General features: G+C 52.7%; 1 protein-coding gene across 3 annotated transcripts in view; it reads left to right on the top strand.

Moving 5' to 3' along the window:
• The first annotated feature begins 1,953 nt into the window (after positions 1–1,953).
• Positions 1,954–16,331, top strand: part of PKIG (cAMP-dependent protein kinase inhibitor gamma) — a 17,640-nt gene continuing 3,262 nt past the window's right edge. The window contains exons 1-2 of one of the 3 annotated variants that reach the window (XM_005491304.4): positions 1,954–2,083; positions 7,782–7,849. The gene's annotated coding sequence lies outside the window, so the exon portion shown is untranslated. Of the gene's footprint in view, positions 2,084–2,121; positions 2,354–7,781; positions 7,850–16,331 lie in introns of those variants that run through there. The other 2 variants (XM_014270041.3, XM_005491303.4) reach the window with 2 other exon arrangements.

The raw sequence follows: 16,331 nt of genomic DNA, 5'->3' as shown, positions 1-16,331 counted from the left end.
TCCAAAAAAATATAGTCTGTAGAAAAACTGAAACTGCATTTTTTTAACTTAAAATGAGTTTTGATAGAAAATGTTTGAGTAGTCCTTGTAGGGGATGGTGTTAGATGAGAAAGTCACTGCAAGGACACACAAGTGTGTGCAGAATAGGATGGACTTTGTGGGAGATGCTTTGGGGGGCTTGTTTCCAGGACCACACACAGGATTGGGAGCTTTGAGCAAGACGAGACATTTCTTAATTTAGAAGTACATACACTGAGCTCCTGGCTTTCCAAAGGACTGGGCTATTGCCATTGTTCTTTGCTGTCTGCTCTGTAATGGTACTGCCCACTTTCTGCCAAGAAAATGCCTGGGTGACTGGGGTAGCACTTGCATTCTCACCAGACTTGGCCTCCAAACACTGTGCTCCAAGTGTTAGTCTGGAGCTATAACCTTCTGGATCCTTTTCAAATGTCAGCTGGAGTAAAGGGAAAACTGCAGCCTTGACCAGACCAGCCCAGCAGTCTCCTGAGGCTGTGCTGGCCCTCCTCCCTCCCTGGCAGCTCATGGAGACAGACATGGCATTGTGGTGAATCCCTTACTGCTGCTTTTGGGTGAGCAGCAGCAATGTGTGACTCAAAACAGCTGGAGAGAGATGAGTTCTGCCAGGCAATGCACCTCAGGAAACCAAGTGGGCTTCTTGGGGCTGAACTGAAACTGAGCTGGGTCAGGAAGCTGCACCAGGTTGGTTTAGGGATGCACAGAGCTTGGGTGTGTTTTGCTCTACTGAGGTCCACTCCCCTTCATCTGTGCCACAGTATTGTCATCAGGGTGTTTCCTGTGCTGCTTGCTGCTCTTGTTGGTGCTTTTATCTCTTCCTCTGATCCTGTGGGTATCTTTCACAGCAATCACCACGTTTTTGGCCACACACAGATTCTGGCTGGAGGTGGTGATGGCAGCAGAGGTGGAAAAGGTCCAAGTGTGCAGGGTGGTGCCGGGGTGGGAGGGGAGGCTGATGCCTTTCACCTGGCACTGGGTGGCTCTGGGTCCCATCTGTCATGGGAGAGCTGCAGGAATGCAGAGATGCAGCTTCTGTGCCTGCCTGGTGCTAAGTGAGACAGGGAGTTGGGAAAGTGCTCCTGGCTCACATCACTCACTTTGCATGCAACCTGAAACAAAAACTCACCCAGGTCGAGCGGGGGCTGGATCCATTCCCTGGCAAACACCCTTTGTGCTCCCCAGTTGAGTTGTGAGGACCTGAGTGTCTTAGGGCAGGGATGGAGCAAATCTTTCACTCTCTCAGCAAAGCTATTAGCACTAATGAGCCCTGTCCCAGACAGCACTGTGCACATTCCTGTGTGCTCACACACCTTCCCTCCACTTTGGTGGGAAGCTCAGGCCCAGAGGATGACTGCAACCTTGATTGTTTGGTTTCCGCCACCCGGTGGGGTCTGCAAGGCTGCTGGGACACCAGGAGGTGATACCAGCTACAGGGACATTCCTCAATCTATGTGGTACCAAGAGCATCCAAAATTTCCTTTTCTCTGTAGTGACCTCGAGCTCCCTGAGAGCTCTCAGGATGTGTGGGAGACAGCAGGGTGCTACAAAGGTGTGTGTTTTAAATGGGGTACTGCCTTTGTACCTTCACCCTTAAATCCAGGTGCTGCCACCAGCCAGCTCCGCACTTCACCTCCAAATACAGCCAGCACTCAGGGGCAGATGAGCTGAAATACTCCTGGGATTTACTCCATGGGAGGCAGAGGAGCAAGAAGCACTCCAGAATAACACAGAGCCGGGTTTTTCTTGGGAGGCACAGAGGCTTTTCTTGGGAGGCACTTTCCCCGTGCTACACCTGGTGGGATCGCTCAGGCTGCGCGGGGTGTGATGGTGTCTCTGGCCATCCTGGTGGGGAGGATGAAGGGTGGGATGCAGGTGGGACCCCTGGGCGAACAGCAGGCAGGAGGGAGCGCCCGGCAGCAGAAACCCAGCGCTGAGCATCGCGGGGAGGATGCTCGGGCACACGCAGCTGCCGGGGGATGGGGTTACAAGCCCAAGCTAAACAAAGATCGCTGCGAAAAGGAAACGGATCCCTGCTGCCGACTGTAAGGTAGGAGCCGAGCGGGAGCCGCTTGACATCATCGGGCAGAGCATTGGATTACAGCAGGCAGGGACTGACTCGGGGAGGAGAACACGCCCCTTGGCCCCACAAGTGCAACTTCATTTAGCAGCTCCCGGCAGAAGGAAACTGCGAGTCTGGAACCGGCTGCGAGGCTCCCGGCCGGCTTGGCAGGAGGGCAGAGAGGGCAGGAAGGTGGGATCCAGCCGCGATCCCTTCATCCATCCATCCCCTCCTCGGCGGCCGGACCGCGGGCTGGCTGTAAGTGGGGCTGTGCTGGGGCGGGGGGTGAAAGGGACACCTGTCCTGGAGGGCAGCCAGGAGCAATTCTGCTGCCGCCAGTGGGGTTTGTTCGGAGATTCGATGAACTTTTACCCAGCCGACCGCGAGCAGCGAGGGGTTTGGAGCCGGCAGCCCGTGGGCTCAAACAGCAGCGCTGCATCCCGGGTTTTGTGCTGCTGGGAGGGAGAAGCCGCTCGCAGGCTGATGGAAGGGAGGCGGCGGCTGCTCCGCTCGGAAATAACGCGGTTCTGCACAGGGGTAGCGGGGAGAGAAGGCTCAGAGCACGGAAATCACAGAGCACCGTGGATCAGTGACCCCCGTGGGGATTTCTGGCCTCATTTCCAACATGTGTCCGCTTGTTGTGAGCGGTTTGCCGGAGGGAATCCCTTCCAGCACGGGAGCTGCTCTGTGCTCGCATGGGAGCGGGACAGGCACCCGGGTCTGTGCTGGGAGGGAATCGGGGAATCATCCCAGGGGATGTCAGGGAATCCATCCCATCCCTCGGGATGTCAGGGAATCCATCCCTCGGGATGCCAGGAGCCGGGGGCTGCCCGGACTCCCCTCGCAATTGCGGAGCTTTGGGAGCGTGGCAGCAGGAGCAGGCTCGGAGACTTGCCGGCATCCGGCTTTCCAAGCAAATGTTTGAAAAGGCAAAGACTCGGGATAAAAAAAGAACTGCTGTGTGGTGGTATTCTCAAGAGGCTTTGCAAATTCCTCCACCTCGAAGCTGTGTGTCTTTCCTCCCTCTGGATTCCCCATAGCAGCTGGTAGCTAGCCGCGGTGGGGAGCTTTCACATGCACGCAATGCCTTGGCCCCAAAGGCGTGTTTGGGAAATTTCCCACTGCTTGGAAGGGGTGAATGGTTCTGCAGACCAAGAGCCAAGTATAGCTGTGAACGCAGAGGCAATGCCCTGGGTGGCCGTGCTGGTGACTCAAATGGGAGGAGGACACGCTGGGGTCAATGAGCACAGACAGCCACAGCGGGATGCTGCTGCCATGGGAGGGTGAAGGGACATTTGTGGGGTGGGTATGGCTTGATTGGGTGGCTGAGACTCTCCCATGGTGACAGCCCCTGCAGCTCTGGGCTGTTTGCTCAGCGTGCCTGGCTTGGTTGGCGTGGGGCAGTGCTTGGCTTCAGAGACTCTTGGCTGGAAGGAGCCACCCTGCCAGTGTGTGGCCACCTAGCTGAGAAATTGCCACCTTTCAGCTCTTGTCAGCAATGGTGTTTCAGAAGGAAGGATCCATGAAGAGATCCTCAATGGCTGTATTAGTTTATAATGCAGATGCAGGTTAAATGGCCATTTATAAATGTGGATATACCAATAGAGCTTAATGTACCTTGGGCACAGAACACAGCATTGAGTGCTTCAGACAGAGTTCCACAGGGATGTGAGCACCCCATGCCATCGTTTTGGGGGACACTTTCCACAGAGTGTAAACTCAGATGCCTCAGAGAAAGGGAGAGCACTGGCTATAGTACATGGACAGCTTGGTCATGAGGAGATGAAACCCAGGAATGTTCACAGCTGTGCATCCTCCAACCACCTGGCGCTTCTGTACCCAGGCTGGTTCTGAGGGCTGTACAGGCTCATGAGGAGGTAGGATGGGGAGTTTTGCTTTTTCCTCTCATTCCAAAGAAAAGTCAACATAATTTTGGTCCCACTCAGAAGAATACCCACAGGCACACAACCTTGCCACCCAAAATAACTATGGAAGACGTTTTCCAAGCTGCTAACATTTCCTGATCTCCCACATTTCAGAGCCAGTCCCTGCAGCACACTGCTGTGCATTGATGCCTCCAGCCTGTCTGGGCACCCAAGCACAGCATCATTCCTGTTTTACATGGGTCTCACACAAAGCAGATCCTTTCCCTGGGCTCACACAGGTCTGTGGCAGAACGGGAGGTGAATCTACAAAGCCAAAAGGAACAGCAGAAGCTTCAACCTGGCTTTTTGTTTGCCTGCGTCACCCTGTTCTGATCGCTCCCATTGTCACATTCCATTTGTTTCTCCACATCTTTAGGAGTTTCTTTAATGTCACCAAAGCTGTTTATATGGACTGAACTGGAAAATAAGTTTTCCATCACAACACCCATTTCAGAGAGGATGAGAGGGGGAAAAGCCCATTGCTTCTAGTTGTCTTTTGCTTAAAACCAGAATAAGGCAGGTCATAAGAGGAGCTGCTCCCCAGGCTTGCCAGCAGGCAGGGAGAAGGGAAGGTTCATGTGTTCACAGGCCCTGTCCCAAGCTCCTCATGGTGCAGTTAGAGAGGCTGAGATCACTGCAGACCTTGCCTGGAACCTGTAGCACAAGCAGGAAAAGCAGCAGTTGGACTATGAACTCCCTGGGCCCCACTTCAAAACTCTCACTCTCTCTGAGCCCAAGGGAATATGTACTTTACACCACTCATTTCTGGTTTCCACAGCGAGCTCCCCAGCACTTCCCCTCCCAGGAGAGCCCTCTGTGCCAGGTGCTCTCTGCACAGCTCCTCCCTGCAGGCACATTGCTGGTCTGGGGAACTCCCTGGCGGCACCAAAATGCTATTTCTGTTGATATTTGCAGTGATGTCATAAGCCAAACATGTCCCCACCAGAGCGTCACCAACTTTACTGGAGTTACTGTTCCCACAAAGTGTAATTAATCTGTGGTGCTCATTGCCATGAGATACCGGTGGAGCAAAGAGCTCTGAAGGCATTTTAATGGATATCAGGTAGTTATCTCAGTAACAAAACAATCCTGGCTATGATTAAGAGGATATTGCACTGTAAGGATTGTAACACCTCCCGGTTCAGAGTCATTAGTGACTTGTGGAAAGCATTCCATTACAATTAGAGGGTTTTCTTGTGTGTCTGGGACTGGGGATGCCAGCTGCTGCTGGAGACACTAAATGAGGCAGTCTGGCTGCTGCCCTGCTCAGCCCTGCATGCAGCCTGGTGTTTACCCAGGAGCCAGGAGACACAAGGACAACCTGCTGTCACCTTGATGGAAACCAGGAAGGGTTTCCTCCCTGGATCAAAGCAGCCCCACAACAGCTGTTGTGTAGAATAGTCTTGGATTCTGCCAAAAAAAACATTCTGGGGTGGGGTTTTTTTTTGGAGCATGCATTCATTTTGAAGCAATGCTGAGAGAACTGAGGTTGTTCCATGTGTTTGCTCCTTTTGGGTAACAGCTGATTGCCATGGAGGGAATCTGAAACCTCAAACATGTGAAACGTGCACATCAAATAGGACGAGAGAAAATGGTCTTAAGTTACACCAGGGATGGTTTAGGTTGAATATTAGGAAAAGTTTCTTCACCAAAAGGGTTGTCAAACACTGAAACAGGCTGCTCAGGGAAGCAGTAGAGTTATTATCCCTGGAGTTACTACAAAGGTGTGTGGATGTGGCACTTAGGGACATGCCTTAGTGGTAGACTTAATGACCTTAAATATTTTTTTCAATCTAAATTTTTCGATAATTCTGTGCTGATGTCCCTGTAATTCATCCTGATGGGCTATGGATGCCATCTAGCCAATGAACATTTCCACTAGGGTCTCAGAATAATCCATGGTACCTTGATGTGTTCCAGGACTAAACTACAAAACAAAGTGCTCTTTAACAATTCACAGTACCCATCCTCAGGTGGCACCAATCCATGTGCCAGCATTAAAGTTCCAAACAGCCTAGCCTTTGGGCTGAGGGGCCTCTGGAGCTCTGCCCATGGCAGCAGCAGGACCAGGGGAGGCAGAAGAGGATGAGCCTTTGGGGATGGAGCTGCAAATCTGCAGACTCCAGATGCCCAAGCAAGGACCATGGAGAGAAACATCTAGTTAGAACCAGGCCTGCAGGGTTGGAAAGCCAACACCAGCTGCTAAAGAGTTTCGGTCTCCAAAATCAGCTGTTTTTGAGAGAGAAAATGAGATTTTCCCATTGTGTCCCATCACAAACAGTGCTGCTCAGTTCTAACTTCTACTTGAGAGCATCATTGCTGCTCCAGTTTACTTTAAGCCTCTCTTGGCAGGGGCCCACGTGTTTGGAGATATTTTGCAACACTGCTGAAGTGCAGGAGGTTTAACTGTTTGGGCAGTGGAACACACAAGCCAGGGCAGGAAGGCAAAGGAGGAAAATAAAGACTTGTGGGTTTCCAAAGCTGTGTTTCTTCCTTCCTGCTTTTGTTTGGTTGTTTGGTGCCCAAAAAGGGCAGTGCATATTCCCAGAGTTGTGGGAATGCTGTTTCTTTTCCGGTCCAGTGTTTCCAGTAAGCACTTTGCTATAAATGGGGTTAAGACTAACAAAAGTTTATTGTTAAATCCCTGTGTCTTTGTTTAGCTCCTGTCATGATCATAATTAGCATTTTCCACTTCTGCAAGCCTGTCATCTGCAGAGCTGAAAGTGCTTTAAAATATTTGAAGCATCTAACAGGGGGAGGGAGTATTAATAGCTCCATTTAACAGATGGGCAAACTGACACATAAAAGCAGCAAGTGCCCTGTCCTTGAAGCAGGGCCAGAGCCAGCAAGTAGTCAGCTCCAACTACAAAGTTTTGAAAGTGGGTCAAAAAAATAAAGAGAAAGGCTGTGGATCTGTCCCAGTTTGGAAAATGATGGGAAATAGTTCCAGTCTCTGTGGTGCTCAGCCTAGATGGACCAGACAGATGAACTGCTGGATGAGCTACTGCTTATATGGTTAAGTGGCTCATCTCTTGATTTCTGTTCTGCTAACATTTGTCCCTGGGACAAAGGGAAAAACACAGTCCATGATGTTCCAAAATAGTCAGAAAGCTGAAACAGCTGCTAAAATAAGCAAGTGTCCTGTTGGCTGGGCTCTGCAGGTCAGGGATTGCAAAGCACCCACAGATGTTGAGGCCACAGAGGAAATGTCTGAGCAGGGCCTGGGGAGCAGGAGGAGGCTCAGCTGTGCACAAACAGCAGGGACCCAAAGGGCTGGACACAGACCCGCAGAGCGACCAGGACCAGATTAAACTTCCCCTTTCACCTCAGAGGAGCTGATATGGGAGTTTCACTTCTTTAAAGAGCTGCAAACCAATATTCATTCATGGTCTGGAGGCAGCTGCTGGTCCCTGCAGCGCAGGTCAGGACAGGAGCTGTGTCAGTGCTCCCAGCACCTGTGGGGGGGCAAGGAAAGCAGCAAAAGCAAAGAGGATTTCTCTGTGCTGGACTTTCCATGGGCTTTGACACAACAGTCCAAGTCCATTAGCACAAACCCTCCTGAGGAGGTGCCATTTGAACACAACATCCCAGAGCCCCTGGGCTGCTGTGCCCCCCAAGCCAGGCTCCACCTGAGCCTGCTGGGCAGAGCCCTGGCACCCCTGTGCTGCTCACAGGCAGTGGGAAGAGCAGCTGAGCTTTGTGCTTCCCAAAACAAGCACACATCATGTTTTCTTACTTTTTTTTTCCTCCTTCTTTCCCAGAAGCTGTTGTCCTGCTGTGCATGAAGCGTGTTTGAAGTCATGTCCAGAAGGAAAGTCCTCTAAATCAGGTAGGGACACACACTATGGCTCATAAAGCTTTTATTCACAGGGAAATATGGCAAACAGAAATGGGTTTTTTCCTTCCTGTAGCATTGAGTCACTTGACCTCCCCTCTGTATTCGGAATTACTAGATGCTAGAAAGCTGCTAAGAGGAAAAAATTACCAACAATTCTGCCATAATGACTTTCCTGCTGTATTATCCACACGTCCTTGTACCAAGCCACGTTGCAGCTCTGACTCCAAGCAGCCCCAGTGCCAGTTGTGCTCCATGGCCAGTGCAGTGCAAATCCTGCCAAAGGCTGCCCAGATGCTTTGCAGGGCAATGTTGTTTGGATGTGAGTTCTGCTCTGTGTGTGGAGTCAGCCCAACAAATCCAGGGAACCTCCAAAGCTGAACCTTTCCCAGCTCCTGCAGAAATGGCAAATCCTCTCTGTGGATGCTCCTGCACTCAGAGCATCCCCTCTGTCCTCAGATCATCACTGCTTTCCCTTGCCCTGTGCTTGGCCCTGGCACAGAGCTGCCAGGGCTGTTTTGGGTGAGCTCTGCACTGCAGGAGCTCAGGACTGTGGTGCACACAGAGATCCCTCCTCTTGCAGGTGTCTCAGTTCATCTCTCCATCCAGCACCTTCCCAAATGTACTGCAGACACCCTGTGTCTACCCAGGCTGCACATGAAACACCTGGAAATTGATTTTGTTGGGAGCTTTCCCTTTCCTGAGGCTGGCAGTGATCACTGAGCACCCCCAGGGCAGTGCTACAGGCACATCTCCAGCACCACTGCAGCTCAGGTTTGGATCCCTGAGGACTCAGGCAGAAAGGTTCACCCTGCCTGCAGGGAGGGTCAGGAGCTGCTGGCACCTGGCACAGCTGTAAGGAAACTGAAATCCATCGCAGAAATCTTCAGCAAAGGAGGGTGCAGGCCTGCAGAGCTTCCCCTGCCCAGACAGGGCTCCCAGCAGGGCAGCACAGCCAGAGGGGCTCCTGATTCCATTGGGTGACAGAAGCCATGGAGCCACCTGGAGCCTCGGCCACCCCTCAGTGCCAGCCTGCTCTGAACCCCAGCACTCCCCTTTTCTGGGGGAATAGCCCCAAAGCCAGATCTCCCCCATCCCCCTGCCACAGCCAGCACTGCCCCAGGGTGGGGGTCCCTGCAGTGCACACAGAGCAGCCAAGCCCAGGGAGCAGAGCTGAGCCTGGCTTTGCTAATCAGGTTCACTCTGTGCTGACAGACTCTCTGAGGAGGTGCCCTGGTTATTTTTAGGCACCTGGGAGCTGCCAGGGCACCCCAGGAGGCTCCACAGCCTTTCTCTCAGCCCCTTGCGCTGCTCTGAGTCAGGAGGGCTCTCTGGAGGCTGGATGCAGATTCCTGTGGGATTGTGCCAGCCCCACCGAGGCAGAGCCAAGGCAGGGGGCTGTGTCTCAGCTCCAGCACCCTGTGCTGAGCAAAGCTTCCCCAGCCAAACCTGCCCAGCCACAGCCCTCACAACTCCTCCCCAGTCCTGCAAGCCCTGCTTTCCCACAGCAGCAGATCACAACGAGCTGGACTACATGGCTCTGTTTCATTTTGGGCAGAAAAATAAGGATTTATCCTTTTTTACCTCTGTCCTTGTAGAGAGATCTCCCCCAACCCAGAAACAGAGCTACACCACCGAAGGCTGCTGTGGCTTTGCCTTCCTCTCACGTGTGCCAGAAAACAGCCCCAGCTGCATCTCCTCAGCACTTGTTTGACTCCTCCTTACCCTGCAAGGTGTTGGGGAGCTCGTGCTGGGGTTGAGCATCCCTGGGCCAGGAATTCAGGTGGGGCTTTAGAGGGTGATGCTCACGCAGAGGTTGGTGCCTCTGAGCTGTGGGGCTGCTGGGGATTCTCCAGCCTTTGAGGTGGAGCCCAGCTGTTCATTTCCTTCAGGAGCAGTCTGGAGGAGGGCAGGAACCCAAGCCTGAAGGGGATTTCCTTTGCACAGGAGTTCAGCCCATGGCCTGGGTGTGACAGGGTGATATCACAGGGGGATATATATATATATATATAGATGTATATATACCTGGGACCTGCCTGCCACAGCAGCTGGGGGACTTCTGCAGCTGAAGGGCCACTGGTCTGTGGCTTGTCTGCTTTGTAGCTTCAGGCACCAGCAGATCTTTCACACAGCTGTTTGTGTAAAAATACATTGACACATAAAGGCAAATAAGTAAGAAATTGTGAGAAAATAAAAGTAATGGAGAGGGGACTCAAAGCCTCAGACTCCTTAGAGCTTTGAGAGGGGACAGAAGGTGCTGTGGGTGCTCATGGCTGCTCTGGGTGAGGATTTGGCTCTCCTCTCTCTGCCATGCAAGAGCCACAGCTGTGTCCATCCAGTACAAGCCTACCTTGGGGTGAAAATGGAGAAAGGTGCCAGCCTGCCATGTCCTGAAGGCCTGCAGGGGCTCAGGTGCCTTATCCCACTGTCACCCATCCCTCAGAGCCGTGGGTGTCTTTTGGAGGGAACTAAACCAGAGTGCCCACATTCATTAGCACCTTGAGGCTGAGATGGGAAAAACAAGCTCGACCTGGGAACAAAACAAAAATACAACTGCTGTCAGGGCAACTGTCTCCACATGCACAAAGAGACCAATTATTTCCATTAATCAGCTTAGCTAGAAGCTGCAGAAGAGGCTTGAGCTGCATCAAGCTCAGTGAGGGGAGGGAGGAGCAGAGGGGCTCCATCAAACAGTGATGAGTTTTTGGAACAGATCCTCAGCCCCTGTGCCTTGGGGGGACTGATAGAGGGATGCTGCCTGCTGCAGGCATGGGGGTGGCCAGGGCTGGGCACTGGGCTGCCTTCCTGGTGGATGGATGGATGGATGGATGGATGGATGGATGGATGGATGGATGGATGGATGGATGGATGGATGGAGGCCACTGGGGCTGAGCATTGCCCTGCTGCCTCCCTGAAGCTCCCCCTGTCCCCTGGGGATCAGAGCAGAGCACACAAGGGCTCGCCCTGCCCCATTCCAATGCTCAGCTGGGAGTTTGAAATCTGGCTAGAGCATTTCTTACATCAGTGGGGAGCCAGGCAGTGGCTGTGGGGACGTGGGACAGCAGGAGGTGCCTTAGGACAGTGAGGGCTCTGCAGTGGGGGGCTCTGCTGAAAGCCAGGAGGGAGGGGAAGGAGTTTTGGGGTCTTGGCAGAGCTAAAAACAAAGTTTGTGAAGTCACAGAGGAGTCAGTCTAAGCCTAATCTTAAACACCGGGCTTAGCAATTGGTTATCAGTTCTACAGGCATGAAATGATCTTTATACTGTAAAACCAGGCCAAATGAAAAGAGGGGATCTATTTGTGGACACTGAACCTCAGCTGTATCTGCTCTCCTCCTGAAGGAATTAAAATTTTCAAGCAAGTCCTGGAGAATGCTGGAAGCTCTGTTCCTGCAAAGCCATTGCAGGGGCTGGAGCAGCTGTGATGTCTGTCCTGGCTGAATTTGTCATTTCTAGTGTAAGAGCCTGAGGGTGCAGAGTTATTACAAGGAATCCCACAGCAAAAGCCTTCCATAAATACAGATGTGCTGGGCCCAGTGTGATGTCTCTTCATCACTGAAGCGTGGTGAGGTTTTTCTGTGCTATTCCTGCCTGGGCAGAAGCTGCTCAGCACAGGAGATGGACGTGCCCTGGGAGGAGATCAGGCTGCTGCCCTGCTCCTGTTTCCTCAGCAAGCCAGCACAGTCAGAGCTCAGCAGTTTGGGCCACACCAGTTCTGGCCAGTGAGACCCCTCAGCACCACACATGGCAAACAGGAAAGCAGGGCAGCTCTGTGCCTGGTGCAGACCCTGTCCCCAGCCTCACACATCTTGGTGCAGCCAGACTGGGCTCCCAACAGCACCATCTTCATCCTCAGCTGCATTTCAGCTCAGTTTCTGGCCATGGATCTGAGCTCTGGTGCATGGGGATCATGAGACATAAAGCAGAGTCACAAAATACCCCAATAACCCCAAAATACCCCAATAACCCCATTACAGAGCCCTGGCTGGAAATACCCCAATAACCCCATCACAGAGCCCTTCCTCTCTGATGCACACCCCCTCATGCGTGTTCCCAGACAAGACCCAGTGGAAAATTTGCTGAAATTCCATCTGGATCTTGTCAGACAGTTGGTGGAAACCCCCTGACCTCAAGTGCTGCCTTCAGCCCTGCGGGATATTTTTTTCTGCTCGCTGGATGTGACTGTCCCAGCAGGAAACCTCAGAGCAAACCCCCCGGGAGCACAGAAATCCCGGTGCTTCCTTCTCTGTGCTCTACCAGGCCCCCCTCTCTGGTAAACCATCCTGCACTGTAAATATTTTAAAAGCCCAGCAGGGCTGTGGAGTGTTTTGCTGTTGTTATGGATCCGGCCCCAGCAGGAGAGGTCTAAGAATAGTCCCTGCACCCTGGAATGAAAGGGCAAGGGGCACAATGAGCAGAGCTGCAAGGAGGCTGCACCACTCCATGCCTTGCTGGTGGGATGTGATGCTTGAGCAGAAAAAGGGGTCAGATCCCTGTTCCCAAGCAGAAATTTGGAATTTCACCCCAGGAACGCGGCAAGGTTTAGTTCAGCTTTGGGGATTTACGACTCCAGGAGTTTGGAGAGTAAATCCAAATTTCAATTTAAATCCACTGGGCACAGATTATAAAATCTGCCCCCACTTTCCCAGGTTTACTGCCCAGGAACCAGCAGGACTGGTGCCAGTGGGAGTTAATTCCCCTGGTGAAACCCACCAAGCAGGAGGGAGAGCATGTCCTGGGCTGGGCTCTGGGATGTGGGAGCTGCCTCCAAGCAAAACCTGCCCTTGGTCCCAGCTGCCACTGGAATGGACAGCACAAGGTCAAAGCTGGGCTGCAGCCCCTTGGGGAGGGTTCCTGAAGCTGGGAACTGCCTGAGGGTGTCCCTGTCCTGCCTCAGGTGTCCCAGGGACAGCACAGCACGGAGGGCAGGGCTGCGCCCTGGATGTGCCAGCAGGGGCCTGAGCTGCCCCAGGGCTCTGGAGTGTGCAGAGAACAAGGTGAGGAAGGTGAGAGGGCAGAGCAGGAGGCACAAAGCAGGCAGGGGGAAATGTTGTCAGCTCAGCCTGCTGATAGCCAGCACCCAAAATAGCCCTTCCTAGCAATAAGGAGGTTAACCTAGACAAGGGACAGATGCAGGATTGTGTGAAAGGGTTTCCTTGTGACTGTAGCATCCACCCAGCCCCAGGGATCAGCCCTGGGCACTGCTGGGGTGGCAGAGCTTGGGCAGAGCCCTGGGCTGAGGGTCACCTGCCAGGTGTGCCCACATCACCTCTCTGCCACTCTGACCTTGTGTGCAGGAGCTGTTTGCTGCAGTCCCTGACATCTGTGCTGAGAAGGAGGCAAGGGCACACAGGAATTAAATGCAGGCTTGTCAGTGGAACCCAATGGGACATGGAGCTGAGCCAAAAGAAATGCCTCAGTTTATTCCACCAAAAGGCAGAGGAAACATTTAACCCTTTAAACTCTTAGCACCCACCTTCTAAATGGGCAAAACTGAGCCCCAGAGTTTGTAGGACTGGTTTAGCTGCAGCCCCCAGGGCTGAGCCAGCTGCTCTGTCAGCTGCTGGGTGATCTCCCTGGAAAATGCCAGCAAGCCCAGGTGCAATCCAGCAGCAAAACCACTCAGGAAGCCAAGTCCCCACCAGCAAAGCCAAGACTATTAGAGCTCAGAATTTTTAGTACTCACAAGACACCACAGACAAATAAGTCCAAACCAAAGAGCAGGTTTGGCAGATGCAGGCCCAGGAGCAAAGGCAGCTCTGGGGACACTCCTGGTGGCAGTGGCAGCTTGTGAGGGGCTTCTTCACTTGTGGCCAGCTGCCCCAGGACAGTCCCCATGGCAGAGGGGACACTGCCTCCCTCCAAGCAGGAAACTTTTGAGGGATGTGCAAGAGGCAGCAGATCCCAGCTTCCCTGCCCCATCCCTGCAGGCTGGCACGCTGTGCTCAGGGCACAGGGGCTGTTCCTGTTACACCAGCAGCAGAGAGGGAAGGGAGGGCAGGAAAGGACCCTGTGGGGACAGGCTGAATCACCTCTGTGAAGAGCCCTGGGAACCTTTGCACGCTGTAGGTGTGTGCCATGGGATTATTCCTGCAATTTCAGGCCCATCTTCCTGTCCACAGGAGAATGCAAAACCCAAGGTGGGCAGCCAGCTGGTGATGCAGCTCCCTTTGCACCACTGCCACCGTGAGTGACTGCCCACAGTGACACAGGCTCAGGTGACACTGAATTATGTAGGCAACAGGGAAGGGGTTCCTTTGTACCTCCTGAAAGATGTTAAAAGCGGTAACTGAGTGAAAACCCACAGAACTGGGGGTTCTGTGCCTGGAATTACGGAAAAGCTGTTTGAAAAGTCAGGTTTTCCTATCACAATCGAGGTAATGCTCCCATCACCCTCTCAGCCCAACAGCTCCAGGAGGAGGAGGCTGGAATCTCTCTGCAAGGGTTTTGAGAGCCACCCACCTTGAAAATCCCGGAGGAATTGCTCAGATATGAAAGTTTCGCTGTTAAATCTGCCTGTCTCCAGCTCCTTGCACGGAGAGCCGAAGGCAGCAGCCCTCCCAGGCACGGAAATAAATAAATCCCATGCGCCATCTCCCGGCCACCGAGCCGGGAGCCAGAGCTGCACACTTGCTGCTTTCTGCTTTTATTCAGGATCCCATCCCTTTCCCGTGCGAGGGGATACAATTACTGGCAATTGTATTAAATACAATTATTGGCACAGCACTGCCACTACCATTGGCTGCTCCATCAAGGGAAAATGCTGCATCCCTGAGGCTGGCTCCTGCTCCCCAGCTTGGGGAAACCTGCTGCTCCTGCCCCTGGGACCAGGGCAGCAGGACTGGAGCAGATCAGCTCTGGAATGGCCTCAGTGCTGGGAGATGGAGCTGGGCTTGTCTGGCTCGCTCCTAGGGAAGCCTCCCCAGCCCATGGGGGCTCTCTCTGGCAGCTGTAGAAGGTCAGCAGAGTCTGGGCTGCAGTGACCTGTGAGAGCTTGTCTGGGCATGACGGGTGCTTGTCCTGTCCTGTGTGGTGGTGTTTGCAGGGGTCCCAGGATGAGGGAAGAGATGAAAATGTTGACTCCATGTTTCAGAAGGCTTGATTTATTATTTTATTATATATATTACATTACAACTATACTAAAAGAATAGAAAAAAAGGTTTTATCAGAAGGCTGGCTAAGAATAGAAAAGAAAGAATGATAACACAGGCTTGTGACTGACCGAGACAGTCCGGACAGCTGGACTGTGACTGGGCATTAATTAAAAACATCCGCATGAGACCAATCACAGATGCACTTGTTGCATTCCACAGCACCAGATAACCATTGTTTACATTTTGTTTCTGAGGCCTCTCAGCTTCTCAGGAGAAAAAATCCTAAGGAAAGGATTTTTCATAAAACATGTATGTGACAGTCCTGGTGGAAGGCACTTTGCTCACTGAGCTCAACCAGAGTAGGTGCCTTGTCCGAGGGATGGAAGGAGGGAAGATGAGGAAAAATATCTGGGGCATCTATTCCTGGGGCAAAAGATGCAGCTTTTCCCAGGGCTCATCTAACAGGAGCTAGATGGATACCAAGTCTGTACAGGAGGCAGATGGTCACAAGAATTGTTAGCTTTGGGGAAACAGGATCTCCTGCAAGATCTGGGTGGGCCAAGCCCCACATCTCACCAGTGAGCTGGGGCCAGCCCTCCCTGAGCTGGCATCAACTCTAGGAGAGGAGTCCCTGGGGCTGCCAAAACATGCTGTATTTCTGTGGGGTTTTGGTTCCTGCACCCTACTCAGCTCAGGAACAGAGAGAATCTGACCTCTTTTATCCCAGTTATTGCATCTTCATCTGCATCTCCTTTCTACTGCCTTGACATTAAAGTGAGGAAGGAGTGTGACTCCTGTTCAGGCTAGTGCCTGAATGTGCCAACAGATTTCCCTGGCAGAGAAATCAATATCAAGCAGGATTTGTAAAGGAGGCTGAGCAAACTCTTCTGTGGGTCATTAACTGCAAGGCACAAAGGCAGTGAATGTGCATTAAATGTGCATGAATTTGTTTTCACTGCACACGAGCCTTTCTAATGGGGCCTGCTCCAGGCGCTGCCAGCAATCAGCAGGGCTGGAGGCACATTTCACAGGGATCAGAGGCACAGATAAGACAGCAATTAATTTCTTGATTCCATGCAGTAAAACAAAGTGCCAAACAGGAGCAGGAACTGGGAGCTCCAGGTTTCCTGTGCAGAGGCAGTGTGTGCCAGCTCCGTGTCCAGCAGCCAGGATGCCCACAGCACCATCCTGCACTCTGTGTGCTGGGCAAGTGCTGGCAAGGGGAGCCAGCAGCCAGAATGAAAACCCAGCAACTTAAGGATTCCTCAGCTGCACTCAGAGCTGGCTCACAGCAGAACTGGCATGTGACAAGTGGCTGCTCCGGGCCTTTCTTGGTGCTGTGCACTTGGCATGGGAACAAATCTGCAGTGAGGGGATCCAAATG

Source organism: Zonotrichia albicollis, chromosome 17 (genome assembly GCF_047830755.1).
Source record: "Zonotrichia albicollis isolate bZonAlb1 chromosome 17, bZonAlb1.hap1, whole genome shotgun sequence".
NCBI classification, from domain to species: Eukaryota; Metazoa; Chordata; class Aves; order Passeriformes; family Passerellidae; genus Zonotrichia; species Zonotrichia albicollis.
Note: the sequence above shows the minus strand (reverse complement) of the source record. Positions and strands in the feature narration are given on the sequence as shown.